The sequence below is a fragment of the Thamnophis elegans genome, chromosome 4 (assembly GCF_009769535.1).
Source record: "Thamnophis elegans isolate rThaEle1 chromosome 4, rThaEle1.pri, whole genome shotgun sequence".
Lineage (NCBI taxonomy): Eukaryota > Metazoa > Chordata > Lepidosauria > Squamata > Colubridae > Thamnophis > Thamnophis elegans.
In genome coordinates, this window is record NC_045544.1 from 10,425,602 (window position 1) to 10,449,665 (window position 24,064).

The window sequence follows — 24,064 nt, forward strand, 5'->3', positions numbered from 1 at the left end:
GTGAGTGGTTCCAATATACTCTTAAGGTAAAAGAACGTTGTAGTATATCATAGAAACAGTTCTAATAACTTATTTTGAACTTCCTTTCAGGAATAAAGCTGGGGAAAATATAAACAATCATATTGGTATGCAAAGTGGAAACAAACAAATGAATTCCAGATGCTCCTAGAAGACATAAATCCTCAATTCTATATATCTCACCTGTCTTAAGTCTTATCCCTAAATACATCTTAGAAAACTTCAAGATTAAATTTACAAATCAATTTTAAATAGTACAGAAGACACTACTCATTTTCTTAGCCGATAGTGCCAGAATGGGGTTCTCATACCTCTTACTTATATGATATATATTCAATACCATGTCTAGATCTGGTTAATTCTCTAATAGAAATTGGAAGAGTTATAATTTAAATGTCATTTTAAATATGAGCAGTACTAATAGAACTCCTTCCTAATCTAGATCCTCCGAAATGCAGAGTCCCAAAGTTGTTTTTTTTTAAAAAAGCAGTTGGACTTTCTTGATTTTCCTTGAAAACATTTTGCTTCTCATCTAAGAAGTTCTTCAGTTCTGACTGAATGGTGGAGAATGGAAGGGTTCATATTCCTTAAAGCCATCTCTTTCTGAGAGTCCTTAAGGCCACTTTGAGGTCATCAAGGTCACCTAAATGGGTATGGGACCTTTTGAAAAACAACTTTGGGATAACCGTAACCTGGATGATTGAGAATCTCCATAGATGTTCTGAATGCTCTGGATTATAATTTTGACCATTCCTGGCGTCATTCAATCATTGGCCATGTTGGGTTGAAAACTCTGCAAATAATAATCCAACACACCCAAGATATATTTGGCTAGGGATTGTCATGGTTAGGTGGGATTTGACACAGATCATGCAGAATAGACTTTTGCATGTAGATACTTGCACAGCAGTTGAAATTGATGTATGCACTGGAATTGTCAAAGATACATACTGGTAATCAATATTAAAAGCATGTTGTTGTTTTTATTAGTTGCGAAGTCATGTCCGAACCATCGCAACCTCATGGACAATGTTCCTCCAGGCCTTCCTGTCCTCTACCATCTTCTGGAGTCCATTTAAGCTCACGCCTACTCATTACCCATGGATAGTACCAAACAACAACAAAAAGGAAGCATTGTTATTTTGTCAATATTTGTTGGGTTGATTTGTGTCTTGTTTCATGTATGTTTTTGATTTTTTTTAAAAGGATCTTTGGCTGTGTGTTTTTCCTTTGCTGTACATTTTCAGTTCATATGCAGCATACCATTTCAAAATGATTATAATTATGCCTTGAGTTAATAGAGCCACATTTGCTGTTCTCCAGAGAGTTATATAGTCAGAGTTCAATTAATGAAGATTAAAGATCACTGCTGATCAAAATAATGGTTGCTTATTTTAAAAAATATGAAAGCCGTTCATCATAATGTGATTTTTAGGAGCTTTTTGTTCATAATTCACCACACCTATTTAGGTAGCACTACTAGTAAAGAGGCAAAAAAGTCCATATGCAGTTATCTATTATCATATACTTTCTTTGCGCTGTTCATCAGTCTCATTAATTGTTTGTTCTGATTTCTCCCATTCTTTTTATTAGTATGATACTTAGACCATGAATACAAACACTTAAGCCAGCATTTCTACAATATTAAGACAGATTAACAAGTACCCACTTACACTTTATATAATTCAGCTGGAGAAACAAATGCAATCATGCTATTCTGCAGAAATGCTGAAGCCGGAATAGCTTTCAATATTCTGTTTTTAGGGATAAGGGGTTTTAATGATTCTGGGCTCTTCAGGCTGTTAAAGATTACAGTATTCCATGAATGAACAGTCATGTTCTAAAGATACCTCTACAGAAATGTAGCAAAGAGTTAGTGTTTAAATACTATCAGTTACTCTATGCCTCGTAGCTTGTATATGGAGGAGTTTCAGCATCATAGCAGGGATCAAGGCAAAATCATTTTTTTTAAAAAATCCCATTGTGTTTGAACAGGCACTATAGAAGAGAAATTGGCCCCAAAACATCCCAATATCTAAATGTCTTATATGGTACGTAAGATGTAATATAATGGTTATAGTTAGTTTCAGTGTTTTGATGTTTTAGTTTTAGCTTTAGGTTTTTTTATAGTTATTGTGCTGAGACAATATCCAAAATATTTTGACCTCTACAGGGGCAAAAGCCTATCTGGAATTCAATGGAGAGGGTCTATTCCAATGTTTGATCAAAATCTATTCAGAATAAGAATGCAGCTTTCCAGAAATAGCTGATCAAAAGATCCGAGTGCTTTCCTGTTGGCCATGATTTCTAGGACTGCTGGGAGCTGAAGTTCACCATCATCGAGAAGGTTATGTGGTCTTTTAGTACCAATTTAGTAGACTATGAAGAGTCTGCTAGGTCAAGCACAACATTCCCATGGATGGAGATGAGAGGTGGGTTCCTACCAGTTCGCACCTATTCGGTAGAACCGGTTCGTCAAATCTACTGAACCGGTTAGAAGAGGTTCCACCAGTGGACCCGGAAAGCAGGCCACACCTACAGAAGAGGTTCCAAATTTTTTTGAAACCCACCACTGGTCCTTGGATATGATTATTCTACACTATCATGCTCATATTTATAAAACTCAGTGCCTCTGTGAAAGGTAAAGATGACTACTGCGTTTGTGGTGCAATCAGAACATTGCGTGTGTTGAAGTTGTTTTAACGCAAACCAAAGATGCCTTTTAAAAAAACAAGTTTACATCCTATTCTTATGCATGCCAGTGCTGTGTGTGAGGTAATTTAAGGTGGTTTTGACAAGTGTCGTCGGAATCTTCATATCCGGTCACATGGGCAGCAAGCCACTCCCATCCAGTCACATGGGTAGCAAGCCACTCCCACAAAGGAGGCCACACCCACAGAGTAGGTTCGAACAATTTTTGAAACCCACCACTGATGGAGATGTTATTCCTTTCTTTTTCCAATCAAATATGGGAATTCTGTAAGGAAGGCAAGAGATGTAGCTTGTTCATTCCACTTTCCTCTGCAATTCCAATTTCACCTAAAGGGTTGAGTGAGATTTTGGAAGGGTGTCAGAAATGGTGCCTGCAGTCACTGAATAAAGAGTTCATTTATTCTTATTTTGCCACAGGAAATGTAGTGGGCATTAACATTATAGGACATAGTGGGTATTAACATTAACATTTGGATTACTGCATCAAAATGCATCAAAGTTGTTGAGATTCTGGAAAGAGTATAGAGAAGAGCAACTAAGATGATTAGAGGGCTGGAGGCTAAAATGAAGAATGTTGCAGGAATTGGTATGTCTAATCTAATGAAAAGAAGGACTAGAGGTGATAGGAGGCTTCCAATATTTGAAGGTCTTCTACAAAAGTAAGGGAGTTAATTTATTATCTAGAAGGACTAGAAGGGAAGACAAGAAACAATGGATGGAAACTAATCAAGGAGACAAGCAACCTAGGAGAAAATTCCCAATGGTGGAAATAATTAACCAGTGGAATTGCTTGCCTCCAGAAGTCGTAAGTGCTCCATCACTGGAGATTGGATCACTGAGACAAGAAGACAAGAAGAGATTGGATAATCACTTACATGGAAGGGTACAGGGTCTCCTGCTTGTGCAGGGGTTTGGACTAGATGACCTCCAAGTCCCTCCCAACTTTGTTATTCTGTGAGATTGGTAAAATGAAAAATATATCCCCCTCTCTACATATGGCATGATATGTGGCAGAATTTATCTCTTGAACCAAGAGACAGATCTATCAATAAGACAATTAGTGTTAATATAGTTCTTCTTCAGTTTTGAGAACATGAGATTTTTCCAGTCAGATGATTTTTGGTTAAATAGAACTAGGTGCAATAAGAAAAAGAAAAAATCCTTCAATTCACAATGTATTGATCTTATTAAAATTCACAGTTTTTTTTTAATATAGGGAATTTTAATATGGAATTAAGCTGTGAGATAGGTGAATATGTACCAATTATAGCGTCTACTATTTTATAATGTTTGATATATATTTTAGTAATGGCAAACATGAATAAACTCCCAAAATGTTATTTTCACAGAGTTAAATATTAGGGGAGAATCAAGTGATCAAATATTAAATTATAAGCTGAGTGGCAATAAATTAAATAGTAGACATTTTTCACAGCACAAAGAGTATAATTTCAGTATAAATTAAAGAACAAATCCCATGATTCATTTCATAAATAACTAAGCAAAAGGTATTCACACTTCAAGCTGCTTCCACACTCCAACTGCTTCCATACAAATAATAAGGAATCTATTGCATTTGTGCATGAATCCTGTGATTTAATTGATGTATTTCTTCTATTGATAAAATATAAAACATCTATTATATAGGAAAATGTCTTCTGGTATAAGGTGTAAACAGGTGGTATCCCAAAGTGCTAATTCAACAGGCAAATGGACTTTGTTTTTTCCTTGAGGACATTTTACTTCTCATCCAAGGAGCTTCTTCAGTTTTGAAGTTCTCATCCAAGAAGATTTTCAGTTCTCATCCAAGAAGTCAGAACTGAAGAAGCTTCTTAGATGAGAAGTGAAACATCCTCAAGACCTTTGGGAGAACCGTGACCTGAGTGACTGAGAATCTCCAGAGATATTCAAACATGGTAGTGGCAGTAATGGGAAAGGCAACTTCTTCAAACACAAAAGAACACTTTCCCTCTTGTAGCAATTTCAACAGGGACATAAAACAGAGAATATTATGCTCAAGCCAAATATATCAGTGACTGCAAATTTTAGCTTTGATGCAGTGGTGGGTTTCACATTTTTTTCTGTAGGTGTGGCCTGTTTTGTGGGAGTGGCTTGGGTGTCATGTGACTGGGTGGGAGTGGCTTGATGATCATGTGACCAGGTGGGAGTGGCTTGGAAGTCATGTGAAGGGGTGGGCATGGCCAACTTGTAAAATGTGGTGAAACTCACTTAACAGTGCTGTTGCTTAGCAACCAAAATGTTGGCTGGCATTTGAAGCACGAAAGTCTTAAAGCTGTCAAGTTACAAAACCTTTGCACCCCTAACCCTTTAGGAAAAAAACCTCAGGGGTGTTCAAACTTGACAGCTTTAAGACTTGTGGACTTCAACTCCCATAATTCCTCCTCTCGCTCTTCATCTTGATGATGTGGAGATGGGGTGGGAAGGAACTGGAACCAGTTCTAAACGGCACTGTAGATTTGTGGAACCTCTTCTATAGAAGAGGTTAGAACTGACAGGAACCCACCCCTAACATCACTGTCCTACTGTCCCCATTTATCTGTACCCATTTCCTGTGTTCTTATTCATGTTTATTCTTATTCATGTTATCTTGTACATGAATGACAAATTAAATAAATACTGTACATAAATAAATAAAATAAAATAAAACTTACAAAATTATGAAAGGGAATTAAGACACAGTCACCTGAAATCCAGATATTTGGTAATCCTCCAAACATTACTATTGTTCATTGGATCCCAAGCCCACATATTGGTAAAAGATGACTGAAAATCTGGAGCTCCACATCTTGACCAATCCTGTTTTAATTGCAGAAGTGAAAATCAGGAAATCTCACGAACAGAGAAAACGAAGTCAGGAGCCAAAGATATAAATCAAAGAAGGCAATTGTGGCTGAAAAAAATAGAAGAAACCAAGATAACAACAATTAGGATAAGATTTACAACCTGTTGTTTTCCAGCAATGAGTACTTTTTGTGCAGAAATGAGTTTTGCAGTTCCTTCTCCATTTCATCTAATTCCAGATAAACTTAGTATTTATCAAGAGTTTGTTTAACCTTTTGTCTCAGTTTACAGTGTGCTTTGCAGTAGGAGCAGATTGAATAATTCTGGAATATGTTTCAAGGCCAGAGACCAAAATGGATCTTCCCCAATCAAAGATGTACACAGTCTTTAACTTTTTCCATCTCTACAGAAGAATTCTTAGACTGATTCATAACCACATGCCTTGAAATAAAAGGATTCTCTGCACTTTCTATTTAGAACAGCGGCTTGTAAGAGGAGAATATCCTTGATGGTCTCCTTACAAAATTCATACAATGAGGAATCTTGGCTTATCAGGATTCTTGATACACAGAGCTCTGTAATTAGGATTGATGAGCCATGGTGGCGCAGTGGTTAAATGCAGCACTACAGGCTACTTCAGGCTGACTGCAGTTCAGCAGTTCAGCTGTTCAAATCCCACCAGGCTCAAGGTTGACTCAGCCTTCCATCCTTCCGAGGTGGGTAAAATGAGGACCCAGATTGTTGTTGGGGGCAATATGCTGACTCTGTAAACCGCTTAGAGAGGGCTGAAAGCCCTATGAAGCGGTATATAAGTCTAACAATTGCTATTGCTATTATGATTAAAATGTCCCTGTTTTGATTCAAGCTTTACAGATAAAGAGAGGAAGGAAGGAGAGACTTCATGGCTTGCCAGATTTCTTACAAATTTTGGAAACTCTGAAAAAAAAAATCTGCTGTACCTTCATACCTTTTTCTAAGCGGACATCAGAGTTGGGCAGGTTTGCTGCTAAATTTCTTCTAACAATGACATCAATTCATTGCCTGCATCCGACTTTTTTTCTTCAGCTTATGATATATGGAGCAAAACTTAAGAGTCCTGTCCAGGCAAGGGAAATCAAATCAATTTTTCCCCATGCCAGTAAAAAGAGATTGAAACCTTTCACCCATAAGGTCTTTGATTTCATTTTCTTCCTGTTGCAGGTTCACACTCATTTATTCAGCTCTGTTAGGAAATGAAGTCCAATCACTAAATTCCATCTCTGTGATAGAGCTTTGCTGAAAAGAAAGTGCAGCCCTAAAAAAGTAGATTTTACAAGAAGAAAATGTTATGTCTTGAGGTCTGCATCTAGTAACAGCTGTCATGACCTTGACATAAGTTCTGAAAAGATCAGAAACTAAGAAGTTAGGAATTTAACCATACAATAAAGGCTGGTCAATTAATACTGATTTAGATGGAAGAATTTTAATTGGTCTCCATTCTGTGAGACCCATGAAAATAAATACCTAACAAGAATAACTTTTGCTAATACAATAAATCTCAAGTGCTAATTTCCAATTCCTACTTCATGGTGTAAAAATATTATCTACATTATGTTAAAAAAAATAGCAATAGCAATAGCAGCTAGACTTATATACCGCTTCATAGGGCTTTCAGCCCTCTCTAAGCGGTTTACAGAGTCAGCATATTGCCCCCACAGTCTGAGTCCTCATTTCACTCACCTCGGAAGGATGGAAGGCTGAGTCAACCTTGAGCCAGTGAGATTTGAAGCATTGAACTGCAGATAGCTGTCAGCTGAAGTGGCCTGCAGTACTGCACTCTAACCACTGCGCCACCTCGGCTCTTTTAATAACATCAATAACATCAAGCAGATGTTAAACTCCACTTTCAGATCAGTCTCAATCTTGTCCAATAAAACTTATTCCTCTTCCATATCATCTTTTCAACATAATCTATCCATAGAGGCAGACACGCCTAAAATTAGCTTCTGGATGCATTGTTCAAAAATATCCTTCACTATATCTGATCAAATTAGTGTGTCAAATTTAAATGATAGGCTACAAGAATGAAATTGAAGAAGATGTGAGACTGGGTATACAAATGAAACCAGCTGATGTCTTCATAATTAAAAGTACTGGATAATTTTTTTCTATATAAGATTTACAAAAGAGACTGTTTTGTAAAGTCTTGAAGAATTTTGTTAGATGGGCAAAGAATGAAACCATGTTCTAGGACATTATGTGAATAAGCTTTTTTATCTTTTGAATTGTAATAACATTTTTATTAAACAAGAAAATTAATCTGTTAAATTGGCTAAAAATCAACACACAGCACGAAACAAGCCACTGAATTTTTCAAGAAGTCTATCTCAGTTCAGGACTTCCATTGGGGATCAGTGGTGGATTAGACATTTCCAAAGGAAGAAGAATAAATACACATTCAAGTTGTGCTGAAAATGCCTCAGTGACTCTCAGCACAAGAAACAATGTATAGACAAGAAATGATAAATACACATAAACAGGTAATCTACCATAATATATTACAATTGTTTCAAGAGGAATGTAAAATAAAATCAACAACTTTTAATAGTAGATGGATATATTTTCAATGGTTTGCCTATAGACAATTGTTACAAAATTTTAAATGGATAAAAGAGCATATGGTTTTCAACATTGTAGATCTGCATTGGAAAAGTATAATTGCTAAAATGTATAAACTTTTACAGCAGCACAAGTCAAAGAATGATGATAAAATGGGCAAAAAATGATTTCAATATACAAACAGAACAATGGTAACATAAGTGGTTGAAATGAGTGAACTTATATTATATTATAATCATTAAGAGAATGTCTGTAAAGTGATGTGTTGTTGATATATGTCACCAGAATGTCAATGGTATGTCACTAGAATGTACTTTAAATTTATGTTGCAATTTTAAACAACACAAAGAGACATTTTATCATCTTGAATGGATGTGTAAAAAAGTCAGAAAGTTTTGGATAACATATACATACACTAATGCAGAAAATTTTCAAGATTAACATGCAATTGAGACTAGATTTTTTTTTTCCCCTTTTGGAATTAATGGACAGATGGTAAAAAAAAAGTCATGGAAGTTTGTTTTTATATATGACAAGTGCAGTGAGATTATTATATGTGCAAAAATGAAAAAAAACGTGACCTTAACCTTAATGGAGGAATAGTTAATGAGTATAATAGAACTTGGAGTGATGGCTAAATTAATTAGAGAAAATATATCATCTACATTCCTCTCTTTCTTCTTCTTCTCTTTCTTCTTCTTCTTCTTCTTCTTCTTCTTCTTCTTCTTCTTCTTCATCTTCTTCCTCCTCCTCCTCCTCCTCCTCCTCCTCCCCCTCCTCCTCCTCCTTCTTCTCCTCCTCCTCCTCCCCCTCCTCCTCCTTCTTCTCCTCCTCCTCCTTCTTCTTCTTTTTAAATTTTGTATTTGTTTTTGTTAGTTTTTTTGTGTTAAAATTCTTAATATTTTTTTAAAAAAAGAGAAATATGTCCCTTGACTGTGAATAAAGATTCCATGCCTCAAAATTACAGAATCATAAGATAATAAAGTCGTTTTCTTGCTATAGGAAAAATAACAAAAAGTAAAAATATTCCAAGAGCGTATTCAATTTTCTGTTCATTTCCTTATACAGTTTTTTTTAAGTTCATTTCACTTTTCCCCCCTATTGCTCTTGTAATTGTTTCAGTTGACCTTAGGAATGTCACCAAGGGCTTAGAACAAAGAACTACCTCTGCTTACATGGGACATGGATGTCTTAATGAGCAAAAGCACCTATATTGGTGACATCCACACCTGTTGATCCACATACCAGCTCTATTTGCATCATATGGTGACTGCCTCATGCTTAACAGGTATAAGAGTGAGAGAATATGAACTTTCCCCTCTCTTCTACTTAGACTTTAAACCTTTTAGTGAGGCTACCGCCTCCTTCTTTTTCTCTTCTTCCAGTAGTGAGAAATACAAGAGGTGTGGTGATATAATGCGTCATTGGTAGCAGAGGTAATTGTAATTGTAAGTTTATTTATAGGCCGCCCTTTTCCCTGAGGGGACTCAGGGCGGCTTACAACTTGTGGGGAAGGGAATACAGACAGTGACATATAAAAACAGTACATAATTAAAAATAGAAACAACATTCATCATTCGGGTGGGGACGAATTACAATCTTTAACCCCAGGCCTGACGGGATAGCCAGATCTTGAGGGCTGTGCGGAAGGTCTGGAGGGTGGTGAAATTCAGCAGGTTCTGACCAGTTCTGGAGAACCGGTAGTGGAACTTTTGAATAGTTTGGAGAACTGGCAAATACCACCTCTGGCTGGACCTAGAGTGGGGTGGGAATGGGGATTTTGCAGTATCCTTCCCCTGGAGTGGGGAGGGAATGGAGATTTTGCAGTATCCCTGGAGCAGGGTGGGAATGGGGATTTTGCAGTATCCTCCGCCTGGAGTGGGGTGGGAATGGGGATTTTGCAGTATCCTTCCCCTGGAGTGGGGTGGGAATGGGGATTTTGCAGTATCCTTCCTCTGGAGTGGGAAGGGAATGGAGATTTTGCAGTATCTTTCCCCTGGAGTGGGGTAGGAATGGGGATTTTGCAGTATCCTTCCCCTAGAGTGGGGTGGGAATGGAGATATTGCAGTATCCTTCCCCTGGAGTAGGGAGAGAATGGGGATTTTGCAGTATCCTTCCCCTGCCACACCCACCAAGCCACGGCCACCAAGCCATACCCACAGAACCGGTAATAAAAAAATTGAATTTCACCACTGATTGGAAGGCTATATATAGGTAGTCCTTATATAGTGACTGCCTCATTAAGTGACTGCTCACAGTTATGATGGTGATAAAAAAGTAATTTTTAGAAACCAACCCTTACATTTATGACTTGCGCAGGTCAGTAAAGCAAAGGAAACTGAAATAAGACATAAGCACAGGTGTGGTTTTGCTTAGCAAGTTATGGGTGACTTTGGGACCGCTTCACTTAATGAGCAGGTCTCAATTGTAGACACTAAACGGTGACTACCTGCACTTTGAATTTTAGCCTATTTCCTCCAGTTTTACATTATATATGAAGCAATCCTTCTTCGATTCTTGCTCATTGAAAATTCACCCACAATTTTTATTTCCAGTTTCAGTTCAGAATTGCTGTTTTCCAACCTAAGCCCCTTAAATCCTCCAGAGCTGTGCTCCTTTTGGTTCACCGACAAATGTGCGCTCGACAAAAGCACGCCGACAAAAGCACGCCTTCAACAAACAACTAATAACAATCTAATAACCCTAACCCTGACCCTAACCCTAACCCTAACCCTAACCCTAACCCTAACCCTAACCCTAACCCTAACCCTAACCCTAACCCTAACCCTAACCCTAACCCTAACCCTAACCCTAACCCTAACCCTAACCCTAACCCTAACCCTAACCCTAACCCTAACCCTAACCCTAACCCTAACCCTAACCCTAACCCTAACCCTAACCCTAACCCTAACCTTAACTTAAAGCACACTTTTGTGGGCACAGTTTTGTCGGCATGTTGTTGTGGGTGCATTTATGACATCATGGTTTTTTCGCCGCGGTTTTGTCGGCGTGCTTTTGTCATGCACGCATTTGTCAGGTCACGCTCCATTCTAGTATCAGATTCAGTTCTGATCAACTGCAAATCTGCCCTGCCTTCTCTCTTCCAGCAACTGGTTACTATTCTTTGCAGCCATTTCATGTTGGGCTGCTGCCCTACCATCTTTTTTGCTGGCCATTTTAAAAAAATAAACTTGAGGTTGATCCAACAATGGATCATCTTATTAAGCGAATGAAATATCTTCATCCTTAGAACGTCATGTTCCATTCAACCCAGTGGTGGGGTTCAAATAATTTAACAACCGGTTCTCTTCCCTAATGATTTCTTCCAACAGCCAGTTCACCAAACTGCTCAGAAAATTAACAACCAGTTCTTCCGAAGCGGTGCGAACTGGCTGAATACCACCACTAATTCAACCTTTATAATTTCTACATGAAAATCTTCTTTTCATTTCTGCCAACATTGGATAAAGCATCTTCCCTTGGTTCTCCATGCCTTGCCCACATGAATGCCAAGCTTCCCTTCCCTTTAAAGCAAAAAAATCTTTAAGCTACAATGTTAGAATGTTGCTATTTTGTTTCCATGAAGCTCAGCTCTCAGTAGGAGCAAAAGAACAAACCACTACCTATTGCTTTGATTGCTGTAGCATCAAAGCAATGTTAAAGTAGGAAGAAGGAAAATGTCTGCATTCGTGTCATGGGGAGGGAAGTAAATCATCCATAAATTCAGACATCTGGGAAAACAAAGGAAAGGCAGGGGAGTAATGATCTGGAAACAGTGTTTAAAAGGAAAATGCAGACACCGGTTGACTGATCTACAGAGAAGCTAGTTAGCATGTCTTGCTTTCTCTGCATGAATGGAAATCTGCAGAGGAATAACCAGACAGATCTTAACATGGCTATGGACCAGACTGTCTACGAGGATTGTCACTGCATTCCAGACTGGAATTCTGAAGCTAACTTAAGAAACCTTCAGGAGCTGCATGGGAGGGAAACAGAATTGTCTTTGGTACTCCATTCTTAATGAGAATGCACCTGGCTTTGCATAAAAGCAACATCTGAGCAATAAAATCTCCTCATTCTGATCCTGAGGATCTGTCTAGACTTTGAATGTTCTTCCATGGCATCTCTAATTGTCCTACAGTGAAGGAGTCAACAACTTATGCCTTCTTCTTATGCTGCTCCTTCCTAGCATTATTCCTAGCCTATTTATTGGCAAAATCATCTCCATTTGGCTCGATCCAGGATATCTTCCCATGCCTTTCCTATCCTACCTGGTATGATCCACCCACATTTATTGGGTCTTCCAAGGGGCACCAACCATCAAGGCTAGATGCATAGCTGTACTATGCTATGTACTATGTATGTTGTAGGTATCTATGTATATATGTATGTTATCTATCTATCTATCTATCTATCTATCTATCTATCTATCTATCTATCTATCTATCTATCTATCTATCTATCTATCTATCCATCCATCCATCCATCCATCCATCCATCCATCCATCCTATGTATGTTGTATGTATTTATGTATATATGTAAGTTATCTTCCTTCCTTCCTTCCTTCCTTCCTTCCTTCCTTCCTTCCTTCCTTCCTTCCTGCCTGCCTGCCTGCCTGCCTGCCTGCCTGCCTGCCTGCCTGCCTGCCTGCCTGCCTGCCTGCCTGCCTACCTACCTACCTACCTACCTACCTACCTACCTATCTCATGGCACGACATAACCGCGAATGTCAAAAGCGTGCCAACAACACCGCGGCGCTAAAACCGCGATGTCAAAAGCGCACCGACAACAGCGCGCCGACAACAGCGTGCCGACAGAAGTGCGATTTAACTTAAGGTAAGGTTTAGGGTTAGGTTTAGGGTTAGGTTTAGGGTTAGGTTTAGGGTTAGGTTTAGGGTTAGGTTTAGGGTTAGGTTTAGGGTTAGGTTTAGGGTTAGGTTTAGGGTTAGGTTTAGGGTTAGGGTTAGGGTTAGGGTTAGGGTTAGGGTTAGGGTTAGGGTTAGGGTTAGGTTTAGTTAGGTTTAGTTAGGTTTAGTTAGGTTTAGGGTTAGGTTTAGGGTTAGGTTTAAGGTTAGGTTTAGGTTTAGGTTTAGGTTTAGGTTTAGGGTTAGGGTTAGGGTTAGGTTTAGGGTTAGGTTTAGGTTTAGGTTTAGGTTTAGGGTTAGGGTTAGGGTTAGGGTTAGGGTTAGGGTTAGGGTTAGGGTTAGGGTTAGGGTTAGGGTTAGGGTTAGGGTTAGGGTTAGTTAGGTTTAGGGTTAGGGTTAGGGTTAGTTAGGTTTAGGGTTATTTTTAGGGTTATGTTACAGCGCGCTTCTGTCGGCGCGCTGTTGTCGGCGTGCTGTTGTCGCGCGGTTTTGATGGCGCGGTTTTGTCACCGCGCTTTAGTCACACGCGCTTTAGTCGACTGCAGTTTTGTGGTGGAACCACCTATCTGTCTGTCTGTCTGTCTGTCTGTCTGTCTGTCTGTCTATCTATCTATCTATCTATCTATCTATCTATCTATCTATCTATCTATCTATCTATCTATCTATCATCTATCTATCTATCTATTTATCCATCCATCCACCCACCCATCCACCCACCCATCCACCCACCCATCTACCATATTTTTCGGAGTATAAGATGCACCAGAGTAAAATACGCATCAAGATTTTGAAGAGGCAATTTTTTTTAAAAAAAGTATTTGCACTCTGCAGACCTCCCCAAAACGGGCCCTTTTTTGCAAAAATGCACCCATTTTTTTTCAAAAAAAAAAGGCCATGCATAGCTTATAAAGAGGCTTATAAAGTGCTTCTGAGGGCTGGGGGGGGGGGGGGAAACGAGCAAAAACCAGCTCGTTGTTTGCTCATTTTTCCTCTCTCCATCCCCCAGGAGCACTCTGGAAACCTCCTAAAGACTATGCATGACCATTTTTGCAAAGGGGGTGGGGCTTCAGGTGGGAAAAAATGCTGTATTCTGTGTATGACTCACCCCGATTTTCACCCTCTTTTTTGAGGGAAAAAGGTGCATCTTATACTCCAAAAAATGTGGGTATCTTTCCATCTATCCATCTGTCCACCTATCCACCTGTCCACCTGTCCACCTGTCCACCTGTCCATCTATTTGGCATTACATCAATGAAGGGGCCCCACTGTATTTCTCTTGTCTTTCTTCATTATGAGCCTTCATAAAGTGCAACTCTTAGTGACCATCATTCATATCTATCCTGCAATAAGCTAAATATATTATACATTATATATCTTTATAAGCTAAGTATATGCAATCAAAATTAAAGGTACGATAAAGGGAATAATTTAAAAAAAACAGAAGGAAAACTGAGTGAGTTGTTATCTGTTTACGATTTTGAAATAGTTCCTTTTTTCAAAATGTCATGTTTCTGGTGAGAAAACTCATTTGCCTTTTGTTGTATATATAATAATGTTAAATTTCAAATCTCATTTGAAGGCTGAGTAAATCAGAATCAACCTTTCTGAAGTCAACATGGTTGTTATAGTGCAAACCAAAGGGTTAGATTCCAGAATTTTTTTTATTCTACTGTCTTTCAACCTTGTAAAACCTGGGGATTTTGAGCTTCAGAATTATTTAAATAAGGATTGTGCTGCAAGACATGCTTATAAAATATTTATATTATGACTAGGGCAGAAATAGATATTCCTAAATAAATTGAAGAGCAGGGAAAATTTATTTTCTATAATAAGGTCCAGTGTCTTCATTCATAACCTGAACTTTGAGAAGGAAGATGAAGAGGAGGAGGAGGAGGGAGAGGAAGAGGATGAAGAGGGAGAGGAGAAGGAGAAGAAAACAGGGAAAAGACGCTGAAGAACATAAAGTTTTTTTGTTCTGTGTGATCTTGTGTTTCCTCCACTGATGAATAAGTTTTGATTAAAGAAATGTGGAGAAATGAAGAGGGACAATCCAAGCATACAGCAATTTGCAATGTAATCCACAATTAGCTCAAGCTGAATAGTTCTCTAGCAGAATAGTTTTCAAGCCAGGAGCCAAGACCTTATCATGTATGACAATTAAAGCAGACAGTAGTTATTAGCAGGGTCTAACTATATCACTGAGTTTCTTATAATTACAATCTATATACAACTTACTTCAGGTCAAGCAATCTACTTTCAGATGATAGCATGCGAAGCAGTGGTGGGTTTCAAAAACATTTCAAACCTACTCCGTGGGTGTGGCCTCCTTTGTGGGAGTGGCTTGCCAGCCATGTGACCTGGTGGGAGTAGCTTGCCGGCCATGTGTGTTCTCTCTCTCTCTCTCTCTCTCTCTCTCTCTCCTTCCTTTTGCCTCTCTGTCCCTTTTTTCTTTTTTCTTTCATCTCTCTCTCACTCTTTTTCTTTCTTTTTCTTTCTTTCTTTCTTTTTTCTTTCTTTCTTTCTTCCTTTCTTTCTCTTCTCTCTCTCTCTCTGTGTCAGTCAGTCTGTCTGTCTGTCTGTGTCTGTCTGTCTGTCTCTGTGTGTGTGTGTGTGAGTGGTGGGTTTCAAAAACATTTCAAACCTACTCCGTGGGTGTGGCCTCCTTTGTGGGAGTGGCTTGCCAGCCATGTGACCTGGTGGGAATAGCTTGCCAGCCATGTGTTCTCTCTCTCTCTCTCTCTCTCTCTCTCTCTCTCTCTCTCTCTCCTTCTCCTTCCTTTTGTCTCTCTGTCCCTTTTTTCTTTTTTCTTTCATCTCTCTCTCACTCTTTTTCTTTCTTTTTTCTTTCTTTCTTTCTTCCTTTCTTTCTCTTTCTCTCTCTCTCTCTGTGTCAGTCTGTCTGTCTGTCTGTCTGTGTGTGTGTGTGTGTGTGTGTGTGTGTGTGTGTCAGTGGTGGGTTTCAAAAAATTTTGGAACCTCTTCTGTAAGTGTAGCCTGCTTTCCGGGTCCACTGGTGGAACCTCTTCTAACCGGTTCGGTAGATTTGACGAACCGGTTCTACCGAACTGGTGCGAACTGGTAGGAACCCACCTCTGATGCGAAGCCACACATCTCCATATGTTTAACAGTTGCCCCTAGATGCAATAGTGTGTAGGTTTATAGGTTCCAAGCTAAAGAAAGAGCTGCATGCATTTTGCCACACACCGTAGAAATAAATAGGACTTTCCTGCATGGGCAACTAGAGAAATGACAGATCTGTCAACTGATATGGTGAAATATTTGAGGATTGCACTGAAGCCTTCTTCAGGCTTCATGATTTTCAGCAGTGAATATCCATGATCTGATATGCCCCCTGTTTATGCAATGAAAAGAAAGCTACTAGCTTCAACTATTATGGCTAGTAGTTCTCAGTGGATAGCACGATGTGTGGTATATGTCCTGCTGTGTAACTTTGAGCATGGACTCGAGAAGATTGGGAAGAACAACTAGATAGACACACATGGAGATAGACACACATGAAGTTGAACACCACTGCCGCCCTCTCCATTGCAGAGCACAGCAGCTGATATCTCTACCTCAAAAACTTTGTATTTGTTTCACAAGATATACTTCTGCCTGGTGTATTATAATTCTGAAATGCAAGAGGCATACTAGCTACAAAACCACCCTCAGGATTGATTACCAAGGCTCAGTAGCAGTGGTGGGATTCAAATAATTTAACAACCGGTTCTCTGTCCTAATGACCAGCTGGGTAGGTGTGGCTCGGTGGTCATGTGACTGGGTGGGTGTGGCCAACTCAATGTCACTCAGGTCGATGGGCGCTTCGCCTTAGCTGTTACAATGTAATAAGGGTTAACCGGAGAGGCAGTTTCTGTAAGCAGGGCAACAAAGATGAGGCTAGAAACAACACCAGAACGTTTCCTTCCTGCCTTCCTTACAGGATTAGCCCTGTAAAGTGGGGAAAAACAAAAGGAGATTTCTTCCAACAACCGCTTCCCTTAACTGCTTAGAAAGTTACCAACCGGTTCTCCCGAATAGGTACGAACTGGCTGAATCCCACCACTGCTCAGTAGGCTAGGTGGTGTGCTAGAAGATGCCAACAGAACCCTCACAACAATCCCTATTTACACCACAATTCAAACCAATTAACTGGTATATGCTACAGCAACTGCTGTAATTCTGGAGATGTTTGGCAGTGCCATCAACACTAGTACATATCTCGCTGGAAAATGACTTTAGAAATTAAGATTAAGACAACTTGGAATAAAGGTCAGCTCGTGGAACTAAAGGAAGGTATGTAGGTTATGGTTTATACTTGGCTACTGAAAAAAATACAAGACCTTACTGCCTCTAACTGCACTCAAAGAAGGATAAACATTTTTCTTCGGATATCTCTTGGTTGGAAGTGGATATTCAGGATCAAACTAGGAAGTCCTGCTGACTCCAATAAACCAATGGATAAACCAATAAACAGATGGAAACAGAAAGGAACTGTTGCAGGAGTGGGTTGCTGGGGGTTTGTACCCCGAGGTGGCGCAGTGGTTAAATGCAGCACTGCAGGCTACTTCAGCTGACTGCAGTTCTGCAGTTCGGCTGTTCAAATCTCACCGGCTCAAGGTTGACTCAGCCTTCCATCCTTCCGAGGTGGGTAAAATGAGGACCCGGATTGTTGGGGGCAATATGCTGACTCTGTAAACCGCTTAGAGAGGGCTGAAAGCCCTATGAAGCGGTATATAAGTCTAACTGCTATTGCTATTGTTATTGCTATTGTACGGGTTCAGGAGATCCTCTAGCGAAGATTCTATGGAGTTCGGTGAACCCCCAAATCCCACTACTTGATTCCCAATGACAGCATCAAGTTGATAGGGAAGTTTGTAATTTTGTTGTCCTGATTTGGAGGCAAATGTTGACAAGAAGAATGGATGAAACTAAATCTCCAATGGCTGTGTTTGGGGCCCAGGCTGGAAGTTCTCTTTGCTTGGAACTATGGGAGTGCATCACCCAATTCAGAATCTCTAGATGAAATAATTATGACATTGTGCAACATATCACAAGTATTTTGTAAATCTGACAAATACTGCCAGTGAAAGGTTGAAGTAGTGATCTGGGAATTTCTTTGTCCTTAAGGAAGTGGGGAAGAGGAAGGAGAATCTGCTTGGTAAAAGGAAAAAAAATGATCGGAAGAGGTCAAGTGGAGTTGATATTTTACAGCGAGTTCTGCCTGAGGGTTCTTGATAAATATTTCTTGGAGGATCACATACTTCTGTACATGGTGCCCTGGGAAATATTTTTTTTGCAATGCTAGCTAGAGGCACAATACACCAGGGCATGTAAACCCAGCATGTAAGCTGGTAGAAAAGAGTTTTCTTATATATATATAAAGACTAATTAATGAGTCATCAGACCAAGAGGTTTAATTGGAAGAACTATCTTGCTAAGCTGCTTTGGAAAATGCAAAACCATGAATTTGGCAGAAGTAAACTTAGGATACTTCAAAATAAGAGAGAAAAGTGTAGACTAGGTGCATCTAAAATGATGCCTCGGTTATCAAATGGGTAGCAAAACAAATGGATCTTTCTGGTTAAATACATATATCCCTCTTCCATATGAGTCATTTTCTTTGGTATTCAATGCACATTAATTCAGAGCTCATTAATTTTTAGCTCTGCCCTTCTTTAACACACACACACACACACACACACACTTTTAAAATAACTCATTCCCATTCCATTTAAACTTTATGTAGCTTTATACACTTTTACACAGAGAAGCCTGCCATACCGTGTTGTCATTTTCACATTTTCAATCAACATTCATTTTACACATCAACTTCGTACCACATTTTATCAAGGTACACAATTTCATCTATTTATTCTGGTTTTTTTTCCCATTTATGTATAAGTTACAATGATTCACTCCATTCCACCTGTCAAATACAATTGTCTTGACATTTGCTGTGTTAACTTTCAAAGTTACTGTTGGTTGCATTATATAATTTATTCTAACATTCACTGCAAATCATTAAGGTTCTTAGCCAAATCATGCCGTTATCTGTGAATTAACTGTCAGGTTCCGAAGGGTTAATGCAAAGAGCCAAACACGGAGACGGTTTGAAAATGACGTTTATCTTCTTCCTCCAGCACGAACTGACCAACAAAGCACTAAGACAATGAATAAAGTGTCAGAGCTGACATCCTGTGCTCCCCACCACCTTTTATAGTTAGTTGGTAATCAGGCTAACACCACCACCACCCCAACATGCACACACCCATCACCCCGTGACCCAGAGTGAAACCCACCCGGCAATCAATCATGGATTGTTCACAGTCAGTTATCAGTTCTGGAATGTTTTCAGTGGAAACCTCCCTGTGGTCAATCATGAAGAGCTTTGTAGAGTTCTCAGCTGGACTACTTGTGGAGGAGGGAAATCTCCATCTGGTAAGCCCGAGTCTTGGCAGCAATGGCCAAGAGTCTATAGACATTGGCAATAAACAATTTGGCCAGCTTCCTAGCAGATGGAAGGCCAGGGCATTCTACAAAATGAGCCTGCTTGGAGAACCTGCTGTCAGATTCACAGGATACAATATACTTTTAACTTATCTAGTATTCCTCACATGTTTATCCATCAATACACTAAATAAACAACCAAGGGGGTAATCAACCCCCCTTTTCCCATGTTGAACTGTATGCTAAGCATTCCATTTATATTTCCATCATATACCACTACTATGTCATTCAACAATCAATGTTCAAATTTATATTCACCTTCCTGCAAGTGCAGAAAGTGACATATTTCTAATTGTTAGGTATAACTTAGTCTTCACACACACACACACACACACACACACACACACACACAGAGAGAGAGAGAGAGAGAGAGAGACACTCACGGCCACTCCATGAGTTGCTTGTCAGTGAAGTGGGTGGCATATACATTTGACAAATAAATAAAGTGAGAGAACAACATTATACACACTAATAAAGGACAATATTTACATTTCAGGGTTGAAATGTGGGGTCCTTTGTCCTTTCTGAGTTTGGCTGTTTTCTTGCAGATGTTTCATTACCCAAATTAGATAACATCATCAATGTTACTGTTACCTAGCTTGGATAATGAGTCATGGTTGCACAATCGTTGCAATGCAGTATTGCAGGCGAATTCTGCATTCCACTGCCAGCAGTTTGATCCTGACCAGCTCAAGGTTGATTCAGTCTTCCATCCTTCTGACTTCGAAAAAATGAGGACCCAGGTTGTTGGGGACAATATGCTGACTCTGTAAACCACTTGGAGAGGTGTGTAAAGCACTATGGGGTGGTATATAAGTGCTGTTGCTTGCTAATGAAACAACAGCAAGAAATCAACCAAGCTCAGAGAGCACCAAGGACACTATATATATCTCGTCCCACACCAAAGCACGCTGAGCCAAAGATACTTTACGGAATTTATTAACAGACAGACAGGTCCTTGGCAGCAAACCAGCACGGACAAGCCTTGGCAGCAATCCAGCCTGCCAAGCTAACACGACAGTTCTCCAACTTTAGTGAATGTGTTGACTCCTGCAAAAGGGGCATGTACATAAGCAGTCCTTTTATAGTCTTGAGACGAGTCTAATTACCATCAGCTGAGTGCAATTACCTCCTGTAACTGCGCAACTGTTCCTTACGCCTAATAGCTCTCCGGTGCTGGGCACCCAGGAACAACTCCTTTGGCTCCTCCCCATTGCTGAGTTCCGGATCACACTCCCTTGTCTCCTCCCCACTGGTCCAAGGCTAAGGCACCTCCTGGTGGCCAACCAGCCTCTCTGCGCCCTGCTCGGAGTCGGAACCCTGTCCAGGGTCCTCCACATCCTCCAGGGCCGACTCATAGGAACCCTCACTGTCGGAGTCTGGTGGCAGCTCCAACGGCTCCTGCTGGGCCACATATATATCATTTACATTTCTCCAGTTGTCCAGCATTTATATCTGCTACCTTACTAATTTTCAATATAAAAATATAAAAAGGATGCCTTCCTTTTTATTGTTTTTATTTTTTTCATTTTCCATCACTTTTTTCCCCTCTTATTCCACCTTTAACATATCACTGTGATGCCCATTCACATTTCTAAAACATTTCTTCCAGCCTTCTCTCTCTTGACTTTCATCTTAAATTATTCATCGCATTTACCTTTAATTCCATTCACGCTAGTGGAGGCCCCTTATTTAGCTCTTTTAACGAACTCCCAAAATGTTTTTTTTTCCTTCAAAACATTCTGCCAAAATCCTTCTGCACTTTATCTGCCTTTTTCTATGTTAATAGTTCCTTGATCTCTTGACTGTATTCTTTTTTTCCTCTTTATACACACTATATATTTTTCTCACTCTCGTGGTTTGCGGCAATCTTTTCCTTAAACAATTGCTTTTCTCCCTCTCCTTCATGTCATCATTTTGCTGAACATCTTTTTTGTACTTTCCATTAGGACAACTGCACACATTTCTGTGGTCCTTTGCAACTTAATTGTTTCTCTGCTGTTCAAAGGAGCTTTCACACCCTTGTTCTTTCCCATCTACTTTCCACTGATTCTATTGTGAGGTTAAATCTATTTTTGGATACCTTTTCATTTCTTCCCCATTGAGAACTTCTCATCATTCTTACATGCTTCATTAATTCTATTCATTTTTTTTAGGATAAACAATCAATTCATTTTTACCATGTGCAACTATAAGCAGAGTTTTGCTTAAACCAGATATTTGAAAGAGCATGATCTTTCCAGTTCACCGACAAATGCACGCTCGACAAAAGCGCTCCGACAAAACCGCGGGGAGAAAAGCGTGAGTTCGAAATCACGCTGACGAATGAGCACAGAAGCGGGCCAACAACAGCGTGCCGACAGAAGCGTGCTCTAAACCTAACCCTAAAGTTAACCTTAAATGTAACCCTAAACCTAACTCTAACCTAAGCCTAAACCTAAGCCTAAACCTAACCCTGAACCTAACCCGGAACCTAACCCTCACCCTAACCCTAACCTTAACCCTAACCCTAACCCTAACCTTAACCTTAACCCTAACCCTAACCCTAACCCTAACCCTAACCCTAAACCTAAACCTAAACCTAAACCTAAACCTAAACCTAAATGTAACCCTAAACCTAACCCTTACCCTTATCCTAACCCTTACCTTACCGTAATGGTGCTTCTGTCGGCGCTCTTTTGTCGGCACGCTTCTGTGCTCATTCGTCAGCGCGCTGTTGATGTCGCGGTTTTATCGCTGCAGTTTTGTCAGCGCGCTGTTGTCGAGCATGCATTTGTCGGTGAACCGGAAAGATCATGCTCTTTCAGATATCTGATTTAAGCAAAACTCTGCTTATAGGTGCACATGGTAAAAATGAATTGATTGTTTATCCTAAAAAAAATGAATAGAATTAATGAAGCGTGTAAGAATGATGAGAAGTTCTCAATGGGGAAGGAATGGTAGGACCACTGCTGCTACCTTGGCTCCTTCAGACATCATTCAGACCAAACAGGAACTAAGCGAAGTGAAGTATTGATGGTAGAGAACTGACTTTCTCTCACAATCTGGAGTTCATGTTGAATACAAATAGAGAGCCAATTTGTTTGGTGAAAAACTTTATCTCTATCTAATATTACGTGATAACCAGCACTAAATGACAATGATACAAAGGTAAGCAAATCCAAGTCAGTTCTAACCAAGTTAACACTATATATATATATATATATATATATATATATATATATATATATATATATATATATATATATATATATATATATATATATGTTATATTTGTTATATTTATGCTGATAAATAAATAAAGGGAGACTAGTATAGATCTATTTCAAGCTATTTAGCTCTCATCAGCTAGCCACACCCTTACTGGGAATCGAACCTGTGCCATATTTGGGCATACCAGGGGTTGTGACTTTAAATATATATATATATATATATATATATATATATATATATATGTATGTATGTATGTATGTATGTATGTATGTATGTGTATGTGTATATGTATATGTATATGTATATGTATATGTATATGTATATGTATATGTATATGTATATGTATATGTATATGTATATTTAGTGTCACAACCCCTGGTATGCCCAAATATGGGAGGAAGCAGACTGCTTCCTTTCTCTGTTAATCGGCTCGTCACAAGAGACCATCCAGACAGAAACCCAACATTTTTACTTTTGCCTTTGTTACATTTGTGTTGTATTTGTGCTGATAAATAAATAAAGGGAGACTAGTATAGATCTATTTCAAGGTATTTAGTTCTCATCAGCTAGCCATACCCAGGTTCTAATCCCAGTAAGGGTATGGCTAGCTGATGAGAGCTAAATAGCTTGAAATAGATCTATACTAGTCTCCCTTTATTTATTTATCAGCACAAATACAACATATATATATATATATATATATATATATATATATATATATATATATATATATATATATATGTGTGTGTGTGTGTGTGTGTGTGTGTGTGTGTGTGTGTGTGTGTGTGTGTGTGTACGTATACCATTACCATTACCATTACCCCACCCAGTTCCACCCACAACTCCACCCAGATGACACCAACCCATCATCACCAATCACCATGACCCACACCCTCAGCCACACCCCCATTCAGTGTCATCATAGCCTCTTTCCTGGTTAGCTGCATCTGAGCAGAAGAGTTACGTCAAAGTAGGCAGTTGCACCCAAGTAGAAGAGTTACTCTGCAGAATAGTGAGGGAAGCCTTGCAGAGCCACATGCAGATACAGACTCCGGCAACATCAGAGAGTCATTGGTGGCATGTAATCATGGCCAAGCGGGTGTGGCAATGGACGGGCTCCCCCCTGAATGGCAGCCCGAAGGCTGACAGGGAAGGGGCATTGGGTGATGTTGCAGGAAAAGCTACTCATCTTTTTATCTGATGCACGGTCAGTTTGTCCTCCTGTGACACACCTTGAGAAATGCACAAGTGTGTCCCACAGCAGGGCTGGTCTTTTGGCACTCCAAAATACTACTCTGCAATAGCATTGTCTCTCCTGGCTATTGTAACAGTGCCATACAGTAATAAT